Source organism: Poecilia reticulata, linkage group LG20 (assembly GCF_000633615.1).
Source record: "Poecilia reticulata strain Guanapo linkage group LG20, Guppy_female_1.0+MT, whole genome shotgun sequence".
NCBI lineage: Eukaryota > Metazoa > Chordata > Actinopteri > Cyprinodontiformes > Poeciliidae > Poecilia > Poecilia reticulata.
The window spans coordinates 426,385-436,871 of NC_024350.1; positions in this window are offsets into that span (position 1 = coordinate 426,385).

A 10,487-nucleotide genomic window follows, 5' to 3' on the forward strand; every position below is an offset into this window, starting at 1 on the left:
CGGTTAATTGCGCGCCAACACTGAGGCCACAAGCAGCAAAATGAGTAGAAACAGATCAGATGTCTTTGGAAAGTTTCTTTGCGAAGGGGAAAAGGCCCAGAGAAGAGACAGGAGAATGGATTTATCCTGGACCGGTAGGTGAGTCCCAGATTACAAGCCGCTCTGCGTAACATGCGGCGACCGGCTGCTAATGAGGCAATGAAGCTTCAAGCTGCTTCGCCACGTAGAGACCAAGCAGGCAGTGGATATAAGCAACACTTCAGGTGTCATTGTCTCTCATCACTCCCTGATGGACCGTCTGGTTGCAGAGAAACAAGCTCAGGGCTCCGTTAGTCATTATCGTGAGTTAAAATTTTCACAAAAGTAAAATGTTCATTTTTGTGGCGCTTCTGTATCTTATTTTGAAGGGATATATAAACGTTACCATAGCGACCAGAGTCAGAGCGTTTGGGCTGTGGTTGTGAGTCTTAAGTCTGGTTCAGACAGAAAGATTTAAGAATGTCGGCCGATTCTCCAAACCTCTGTGACCACAGAGCTGATAAAAGTCCAACAGGTTCGATCGGTTCGTGTGTCCAAGGCAGGAGCAACACGAACCGATTCCAGTCACGAACATCCCGATTCCAGAGGATAATCCACAAAACCCCCAACATAGCGGGAATTTAGAATAACCAAACACGGATGAAGATGTAGAAGCAACAGTGATAGTTTGTGGAGTCATTTTAAGAGATAAAAGACGTAACAAAAAGAAAAGGAGGTGGATAAAAGACGACGGGAGCAGCCGCTCTACTTGCTGCACTATGATTTGGAGGTGAATATGTTTTTTCATAGTTAACATTTTTATCTGAATAAACATAATAATGACCTTTAGATTTAATAATAAACATTTCCACATATCATCTCCGATATCCACCGGACAGCTGTTTGGGATTCCCCTCTGTTCTTACGTCACCGCGCTTTCTGATTGGCTACCTGTCACATTCAGCAGGTTGGATTCTCATTCCAACTCAGGGAAAAACCCACAGGTTGTGATAAAAACTCCAAGACAACCCAAATTGGGTATATTCAGGATTTAGCGGGAACACCAACACCGCCCCCCAATTAACCTGATAGTCATGTTTTTGGACTGTGGGAGGAAACCAGAGTACCTGGAGAAAACCCACCATGCACAGGGAGATCATGCAAACTCCATGCAGAAAGACCGGGGCCAGGAATCGAACCCAGAACCTTCTTGCTGCAAAGCAACAGCTCTACCAACTGCGCCACTGTGCAGCCTGTAAACTAAAACTAATAAATAAAATTTAAGCAGCTTATTTGCATACTGTATGCAAGTATACATACAATATGCATTTTACTGTTGCATGTAAAATTCACTAGCAGTAAATATTGTGCTATTATCAGTATTGGACCAAAGAAAGCAAGGCAGATGCAAGCCTTTAAAATTGCGACGCTTTTGATGAATCAAATAGAATTAAAAAAATGTAACAGCAGCTACGCGGGGGGGCCAATCTAATGTTTTGTCATGGGGCCCAAGATTCCTAGTGGCGCCACTGGACCGGTGTTGAAGTTGCTGAAGGCTTATTAATCTGTATTTTAATACTGTATACACCAAATATTCAGTACATATTTATTAAGGATGTTACAGAAAATGTGTTGAATAAGACTGTGTTTATGTTTATGACACAATTTGATTCTATCATTTTAGATGTTTTTCAATACATATGATCTATAATCATAAGTGAAATTTAATGCATCATGAGGTGATGATCAAATGCTGTAAAGAAGTGCAGCAGCCTGATAACAGGGACAAAGTGCTTTGTAAGACATATACTGTATTAATAGTAGACACTCACCAGTGTTACATTACAGCTCTAACAGAATTAGCAGAATTTATTGTAGACAATCTTCAGCTCCTCAGTTTCCGTTAACATAAGCTCTCTTAACAGAAACCAATAAAAACACTCTCTTCTGAACGAGAACAGTGATTGTTACCTTATTACATGTACCAATGAGAGACATCTAGAACCTTACAATGTAGTAAGACTAACTGTACCTTTATGACCCTACCAGACACTGCATGCCTGTTCTAGCAGAAGTTGCAGGCGAATATTATTTTGATTTATTGGTTTCATTTTTCTTTTCTACCTGTACCCCCTACCAGATCCCTTGCTGTTTATTGGTCCATATAGCCAATAATGAATTTTCACAGTTTAATGCAGGCTGGATGTTCTCTTCAAACTGAATTACAGCCAGGACCCAGCAGAAACAATAACATATAATATGATTTGAGAGACCTCTGAAGCCTTTTGAACCATTTTTTCTTGGAAAGTTTCTGTCGTTCTTTCATAGACACCCAAGCCACATACACACTCACAAAACAAAGATTCATATGTTCACAACCAGCAGGTCAGACAGACTGTCACATTTATCTTCACCATGACACAAGCATCAGTAAGCCACAAGCCTGTGGTATTGTTTTTAGCTCCAGGGACAGTTCATAACCTCAGCTTGCTCTACAGAGACAAGAGCTCCAGATGAAAAGTGGAAAAAGTAGCATGCACTCCACCTTAACTACATACACAAACATTGGAACACACACACACACACACACACACACACACACACACACACACACGCACGCACGCACGCACGCACGCACACACACACACACACACACAGTAATTTTGGCTGAAAGACACAATCTCTCCAGATAAATTCCATTTAAAAAATATCAAAATATCAACTTTTTCCCCTCTAGGTCAAAATTCAGGTGAAGTGTTCAGAAAAACTCAGAAACTAACTTCACACACATCCAAAAGCTGGGATAAGTCAGTGAATAGAGTGACAAAGTCTGGCACCTCAGCCAATAGGTTTCACCAAATTTAAACTTTTTGTAAAAATTCTACACTTATCACACACTGTACTGAATGTCAACCACTTTGCTTAATAGCTCATACAGACTTATGAGAAAAAGCAAACATATAATTAACTCTATTTAACTGTCAGTCCGAAAATAAATTCATCAACACATCTGCTAATACTGAACTTTTATTCACGCAACGTGCTGCAAGTCAGTCAACATGAAAGTATGTTCCACTGTTCTTACTTCTCTAAACATCTATGCTGATAAAAGTATAAAAGTTAATTCTCAAGTGATCTTACAGTATTTAGGAACATTTACATAATGTACAGTGGTACAATAAGGTGAATGATCAACGGCTAATCAGTCCAGCTTTCCTCAGCATCTCTGCATGTTTTTTGATGAGATTGATTATTGTTGCACAGATTACATTTGATGAAGTTGATACTCTTCTTCCTTTTCCACGTTCTATGTACATATCAAGTCTTCCTCTACATATTCCTTTACTTCTGCTTTCTTCTTTCTTTTCTTCTTTTCCTCTGTGCACTCCCCCTATCGTCTTCTATGAAATTGGCAGTGCATAATTAATGAATTGAGATGGAAAATAAAAAGGGGGAATCTGATAATACTTCAATGGAATTAAAGGCAGCTTTCCAAGTAGGACGGGTAAGACTGAATCCTTTTCAGTTTAGTTGAAAAACAAAAAACATCAAGGATATTTGAAGGAGGAAGAGAATGTGTAGAGTGTGAATATTCCTTTTGTAGAAGCTTTTTGTCCCAGATTTCTTATATTTTCACAAAACCACTTTTTGTTCATAGTAGATGAACTAACATTACTGTGGTGTTCTTACCTGTTGTGTGTTTTAAATGAACTTTTTGCATGTTTGGACACCATCTGGGTGTATCGAATGATCTGGTTGAATGCTTCCGGAGTGGCTCAGTCCAGAAACATGGCACAGTGCCGCAGGCTAACTGACCAGGGACATCATGCATAAAGCGGCATGCGCACAAAAAATGTGCAGTCCCATATTTTACGCAAAAGTCGGCATGTGTAAAGATTTACTTTGCGTCAAGGTTTGGGTGAATATACGCACACTTTTCTGCTGGCGTGAAAATGTGCAGCAGCCATGCAAACTTTTTCTGTGGACAACATCAAACTACAAAGCGTCAAAACTCACCTTAATACACTGAAATCTGATGACATTCAATGCTATTTAGACCAAGAAGCACCAAACCTGATGTTCTTTCATGATTTTAATATCGTATTGTTTAAACTTAAACGATGAAACTGAACTGCATTTATCCTCAGACAATAACATAGCAACCAGACAAAATAAAGAAAATAAAAATAAAAGGACGTGAACTGCATCTATAGGGTAATTTCATTCACATTAAAAAAAGAAAACAGGGTTGGATCAGCAGATTAACTCCAAACAGGTTTGATTATTTTAAGGTGATCAAGGTGTGTATACAATCACACGTACATAAGCAGCTGCGCAAAGGGGCAAACCTTTGCACTGCACCACAATTACGCAGCACAATGTAATTGTGGCACAGTGCTTTGGCTGTGGTGGAGAACATCCCCAATGGAAGGATTCAGAGGGGGAGATTGATCAGAGATCATATTGATCTGTTGGGAAATGTTGATGATGGTTTATTAGCATTTAGATTAATCCAGACTGATCATCCTGGAGCTCTGAGCAGAACTTAAAGAAGGAGCCGTGTGGTACCGGTACCAGTACAGGTGCAACTGCAGTCATCCTTCAGTGGAGCCGCCCGGTTTGTGAATGCACCTTTATGGACAGAAATCATCTCTATTCTGTAAATGTACAACTTCTGCACATGATTCTACTATAAATGTCCACATTCCCACTCAAAGGACTCTCTGACCCGCTGTGTATCTTTAAGTCCCAGCTGGACGTTCTACGTTTCTAACAGGCATTTGCACAGTCTCTTTATTTATTTTTTTAATTAGGATTTTTTTTCTTTAAAATGTATTATTATTGTTTTTGTGAGGTAACCTTGTGCTCTGAAAGCACATTTTACATAAAATATAGAATTATTATTATTATTATAAATACTCATACTGCTACAAAAAAGGACATCACGTTCCCATGGTTACTGCTTCACATGGTGACAGACTTCTGGGTATTTATACTAATTTACATATGTATTTATGGGTGGCGACAGGCGAACCAGCAGCTGCGCTCTATTTCCAGCAAATTAGGATTTATAAAGGAAAGGTGCATGACCATGTGCGTGCGGATAGATTAATGCATCCCATTTCTTTTTGTACGCCGCACTTTTCTAAACTTTTCCGTACACCAGGTTTTAGTGTCAAAACTGCACACTCTTTCATGCATGAGGCCCCAGGTCCCCAAACTGCTAACCCAGCAACTAACGACTTCTGACAACTCACCATGTTTGCTCACAATTTCCGAAAGTCGCAAGCTCATCTCATCGTCCATCAGCGACGTTGTTGACAGTAGATGTGGTTCCTGTCTTCTCTACACAGTGAAATTAATAAGAACCTAGCTTGGTTAATTGGAGAAGAATAAACAATGCAATATAAGATTCACTTCAAAGTTTTACACATTTATCCTACGAAAAAATATTTAAAAAATGTAAGCATCCATTCATCCATCCATTCATTTTCTTCCGCTTATCTGGGATCGGGTCGCAGGGGTTGCAGCTTCAGAAGGGAGGCCCAGACTTCCCTCTCCTCAGCCATTTCTTCCAGCTCCTCTGGGGGAATCCCAAGGCATTCCCAGGCCAGCCAAGAGACATAGTCCCTCCAGCGTGTCCTGGGTCTTCCCCGAGGCCTCCTCCCAGTGGGACGTGCCCGGAACACCTCACCAGGGAGGCGTCGAGGAGGCATCCTGACCAGATGCCCGAGCCTCAACTGGCTCCTCTCGACGTGGAGGAGCAGCGGCTCTACTCTGAGTCCCTCCCGGATGACCGAGCTTCTCATCCTATCTCTAAGGGAGATCCCAGCCACCCTGCGGAGGAAACCCATTTCGGCCGCTTGTATCCGTGATCTCGTTCTTTCGGTCATGACCCAAAGCTCATGACCATAGATGAGGGAGGGAACCTAGATAGACCGATAAATCGAGAGCTTCACTTTTAGACTCAGCTCTCTCTTCACCACAACGGACCGGTACAGCGCCCGCTTCACGGCAGACTCTGTCCCAATCCGCCTGTCGATCTCCCGCTCCCTTCTTCCCTCATTCRTGAACAAGATCCCCAGATACTTAAACTCCTCCACTTGAGGCAGGDCGACCCCCCTGACCCGGAGAAGGCACTCTACCCTTTTCCGGCTCAAGACCATGGCCTCGGATTTGGAGGCACTGAGCCTCATCCCGGTCGCTTCACACTCGGCTGCGAACCGCTCCAGTCAGAGCTGCAGATCACGTTCCGATGAAGCCAACAGAACCACATCATTCGCAAAAAGCAATAATGCGATCCTAAGGCCACAAAAACGGATCCACTCAACACCTCGGCTGCGCCTAGAAATTCTGTCCATTAAAGTAATGAACAGAATCGGTGACAAAGGGCAGCCTTGGCGGAGTCCAACTTTCACCGGAAACGAGCCCGACTTACTGCCGGCAAAGCGGACCAGTCTCCGAAACCGGTCAGCCAGTATCAAAGGGCCCGGTACCCCATACTCCCGGAGGACCCCCCACAAGGCCCCACTAGGGACACGGTCGAACGCCTTCTCCAAGTCCACAAAACACATGTAAACTGGTTCAGCAAACTCCCAGAACCCTCCAGGACCCTGCTGAGGGTGTGGAGCTGGTCCAGTGTTCCACGACCAGGACAAAAACCACACTGCTCTTCCTGAATCCCGAGGTTTAACTATCCAATGTCCCTCCTCTCCAGGAGCCCTGAATAGACCTTACCACGGAGGCTTAAGAGTGTGACCCCTCTGTAATTTGAGCACACACTTCTATCCCCCTTTTTAAACAGAGGGACCATCACCCCAGTCTGGCAATCCAGGGAAACTGCCCCTGATGTCCATGCAATGCTGCAGAGTTGCGTCAGCCAACACAACCCTACAACATTCAGAGCCTTAGGAAACTCATCCACCCCCGGGGCCCTGCCACCATGGAGCTTTCGACCAGAGATTGCTCAACACCAGGCCTCATACCCAGAGATTGGAGAGCGCCACCCAGAGTCCCCAAGCTCAGCTTCCTCAACAGAAGGCATGTTGGTGGGATTCCTCACGTAGGACCCGTCTGCCTTGGGTGACCATACCAGGGGAATGAGGTCTTCAAAGTATTCTGCCCACCAGCCCACAATGTCCAGAGTTGAGGTCAGCAGCACACCATCCCCACTATAAACAGTGTTGGTACTGCACTGCTTCCCCCTCCTGAGATTCTGGTCTGGATGTTGGACCAGAATCGCCTCGAAGTCATACAGAAGTCTTTCTCCATGGCCTCTCCCAACTCCTCCCACGCCCAAGTTTTTCCCTCAGCAACCACCCGGGCCGCATGCCGCTTCACCTGTCAGTACCCATCAGTTGCTTCAGGGGTCCCACAGGCCAAAAAGGCCAGATAGGACTCTTTCTTCAGCCTGACAGCATCCCTCACTGAAGATCTCCACCAACGGGTTCGAGGGTTGCCGTCACGACAGGCACCGACAACCTTGCGGCCACAGTTCCGATAAGCTTCCTTGACATTGGAGGTACCGACTGCCAGGATCTCATCGTTCTCTCAGTCTCTGATACTCTTTGTCTGTTGTTAATAAGAATGATCAATCAGCCATTGTTATCATCGAAATCCTCACTGCGCAGCGGATTCCGGCTGGGGTTTTTTCCTCTTCGTCTTCCTACTCAAAACACAGCGCCGCTGCGCGCCTGCTGTGGATGTTATCAACCCATGTTCATTCTTCAGGTAATTCTTTATGTACAGAACAGAAACCGCTAAGCTAAAAACTAATTATGAAAATGTTAGAGATTTTTTGGTATTATCATTTTGTTATTACTTTAGTTCATATTCAGTCTAATGTTCAATTTAAAGTGTTCTTTTCATTCTGTGTGCATAAACTGACCTGGAGGCCCCATCTGCCTGTGTCTTCATGTGAAACAGTTAACTGTGATTTTCTCAGACCTTAAATTACGTTTCCACAGGTGCCTTCTTAACAACCGGAATACTCCCTATTTTAGAAACTGCCTGTGTGCAGTAATAAATTGTCTCTTACCTATCCTCCCTGTTTCTGCTTGATAATAAAAGACAAGCTGTAACCAAAGGTCTTCAGAACGCTCAGTGAACGGCTTGGAGGAGCAGATTGCTGAGTCTTCTCCTTTTGCAAAAGCTTGGTCATAAAATTCATATACGTTGTCTGTGGTTCTTTTAATGAAGGTTTGAGAAAAATACCTATCATTATTTGGTGCCGAAACCCGGGATGTCTCATACCGACCGCTGTCAGGCAGAGGAAGACGCGCTGAATCCATGCATGGCCAGAAGTCATTTGGACCTGGAAAGAAAGACCCAGGAAGTAAATTATTTGCTGGGCCAGCGACATAGGTCCGACTTTGTCTGCCAATGGCGGAGTAACGAGATCCAACTGGACAACCTGAAAACTACAGAAACTTAGGTGAATTTAAAATTGATAAAGGTTAGAGTCCTTGTTAAACAGAGTTTTAACTAAAGGTTTAAGGGTTAGAGTCCCAGTTGACAGAGTTTCAACTAAAGGCAAAAGGTAAGACTCTTAGAGCCCCCTTATTTTCGAGGAGACCTCTTGAGGGCAAGTCCTCATGCGGATAGGAAGCTTGTTATTACTGTGCTGATATTGATGATTTTACTGCTGCTTTGTTGGTGTGTGTGCATGAAGTAGTGAATGGTGCTTCTCTCTCTGAGAGTAAAACTCTGTCTTCGGAATTAGAATCCAAAGTGAAGAACCGCTTGGAAGCTAGGCCCCAAGTAGAAGCCTGTTCTTCAGAAGGCACTGAGCGCTGACCTACAGCACTTTCTCTGAGAGAGCACATAATACAAAAATTCCAAAGCTAAAATTTCAAGAGTTTTAAATAATGAGAAACACAAAGTCTTGTAATTCCTCACTCGCTGAGGGCCCCGACGGGGATGAGAAGTACATGTTGTCCAGATTTTCTGGTAGCACTGTACACATGAAAAAATGGAGAAAGAAATATAAAATAGATGGAAAGCTAAAAATTGATCAATGGCAAATAATTGTGGGAATTTTGGAGAGCAGTGTAGCAAGAAAAACAGGGATAAAAAAGGGTAAAAAGGAGGATGAGCTGAAGTGTGCTAAATTATGGTTAAAAGCAGCCACAGACCGGAAAGAATAAATTAAAAGGGTTAAAGACAAAAAAATTTGTAGAAGCAAATAACTTATTTGTAGAAACGTAAGATGATAAAGTCATTCCAAGCACACGGAATGCTGTAGAGGTGCAGGGAGCGCAAGCTCCTTCAGCCACCCCTCCCCCCGCCGCTGCAGCAGCTCGTCTGCCCCAGTATCAGCCGCTGCAGTCCTAGCAGCACAACTGTACCCCTCACTAGAGGAAGGTGCACAAAACGTATATATTTTTAGACCCTGGACCTTAGAAGAGGTCAGGAARGCTGTGAAAGGATCAGATGTTTTTCACCTGGATGAATTTGGAGGTTTAGATACCACTGCCTTTTCCAAAGGCCGGACGAAAGGCCGCGGAAGAAACAGAGGCAGAGGAGGTCACAATAGGCGACGACTCCAAAATAACACCTCCACACCATTTAACCATCAGTGGATGCAAAATAATTTTTAATGTTACTAAAAATGAGGTTTAAACCTCACAAGTGAGAAATTATTTGTTTTAAGAAATACTGGTGTTTGTTTTGTTTTGTTTTTCTCTTTGAGCTTTCCTACATTTTCAAAGAAAAGCCAGTTGAGAGACATCTCACTGAAATAAAAAACAAAAAAAAACATAACTTCTTTGTATGCTAAAAGTGGAATCATGACTTTTCTCAAGGAGGAGAAGCTGGAAAATAAAACTAAATAATAAAATTCTCCTCAGCATGTTTAATGTATTGTGTCGTAATCAGATTATAACACCAACTTGGTGAAATGATCTTTTGGCTGTCTATCTGGAGGGGTCAGCGGTCAGAGTAAGGTACCGACCTTAGGCCTTGAGAGGAGGGCTGCCCGCTGACTTCACAGTCTGCAGCACTGAGATCAACAAATTTAGAGCAATCCATTGTTCTCTGGTGAGACGTGTCTTAGACGAAGTTAACATTAACTTACATTCTACATTTTATAGGTTAATATTGTACAGGATAAAAGAGACTACAGTTTTTAACGTTTCATGTTTATATGTGTTTAAATAAGGAAATGATTTATGATTTCTTAAAATGCTGGGTAATAAGCGGCTAAAAAACTATACGATGAAAAAGAGAAGTTATATGGAAAATGTTTGTGTAAAAAGAAAAAAAACAGAAAGACAAGCAAACCCTAATTGAATCTTATTTGTGTCATGATGTCAGTTCTTTTGGGTTTATTTCTGTATTCTCATTCTATGTTTAGGGGTTTATTCTGTGTTTCTGTGTTTATTCTGGTCATTTACCCTCTGTTGATTGATAATCTCGTTCACCTGTTCCCCTGGTAATTTAAGTCGGCGTGCACCATTGTGTGGCGCTGG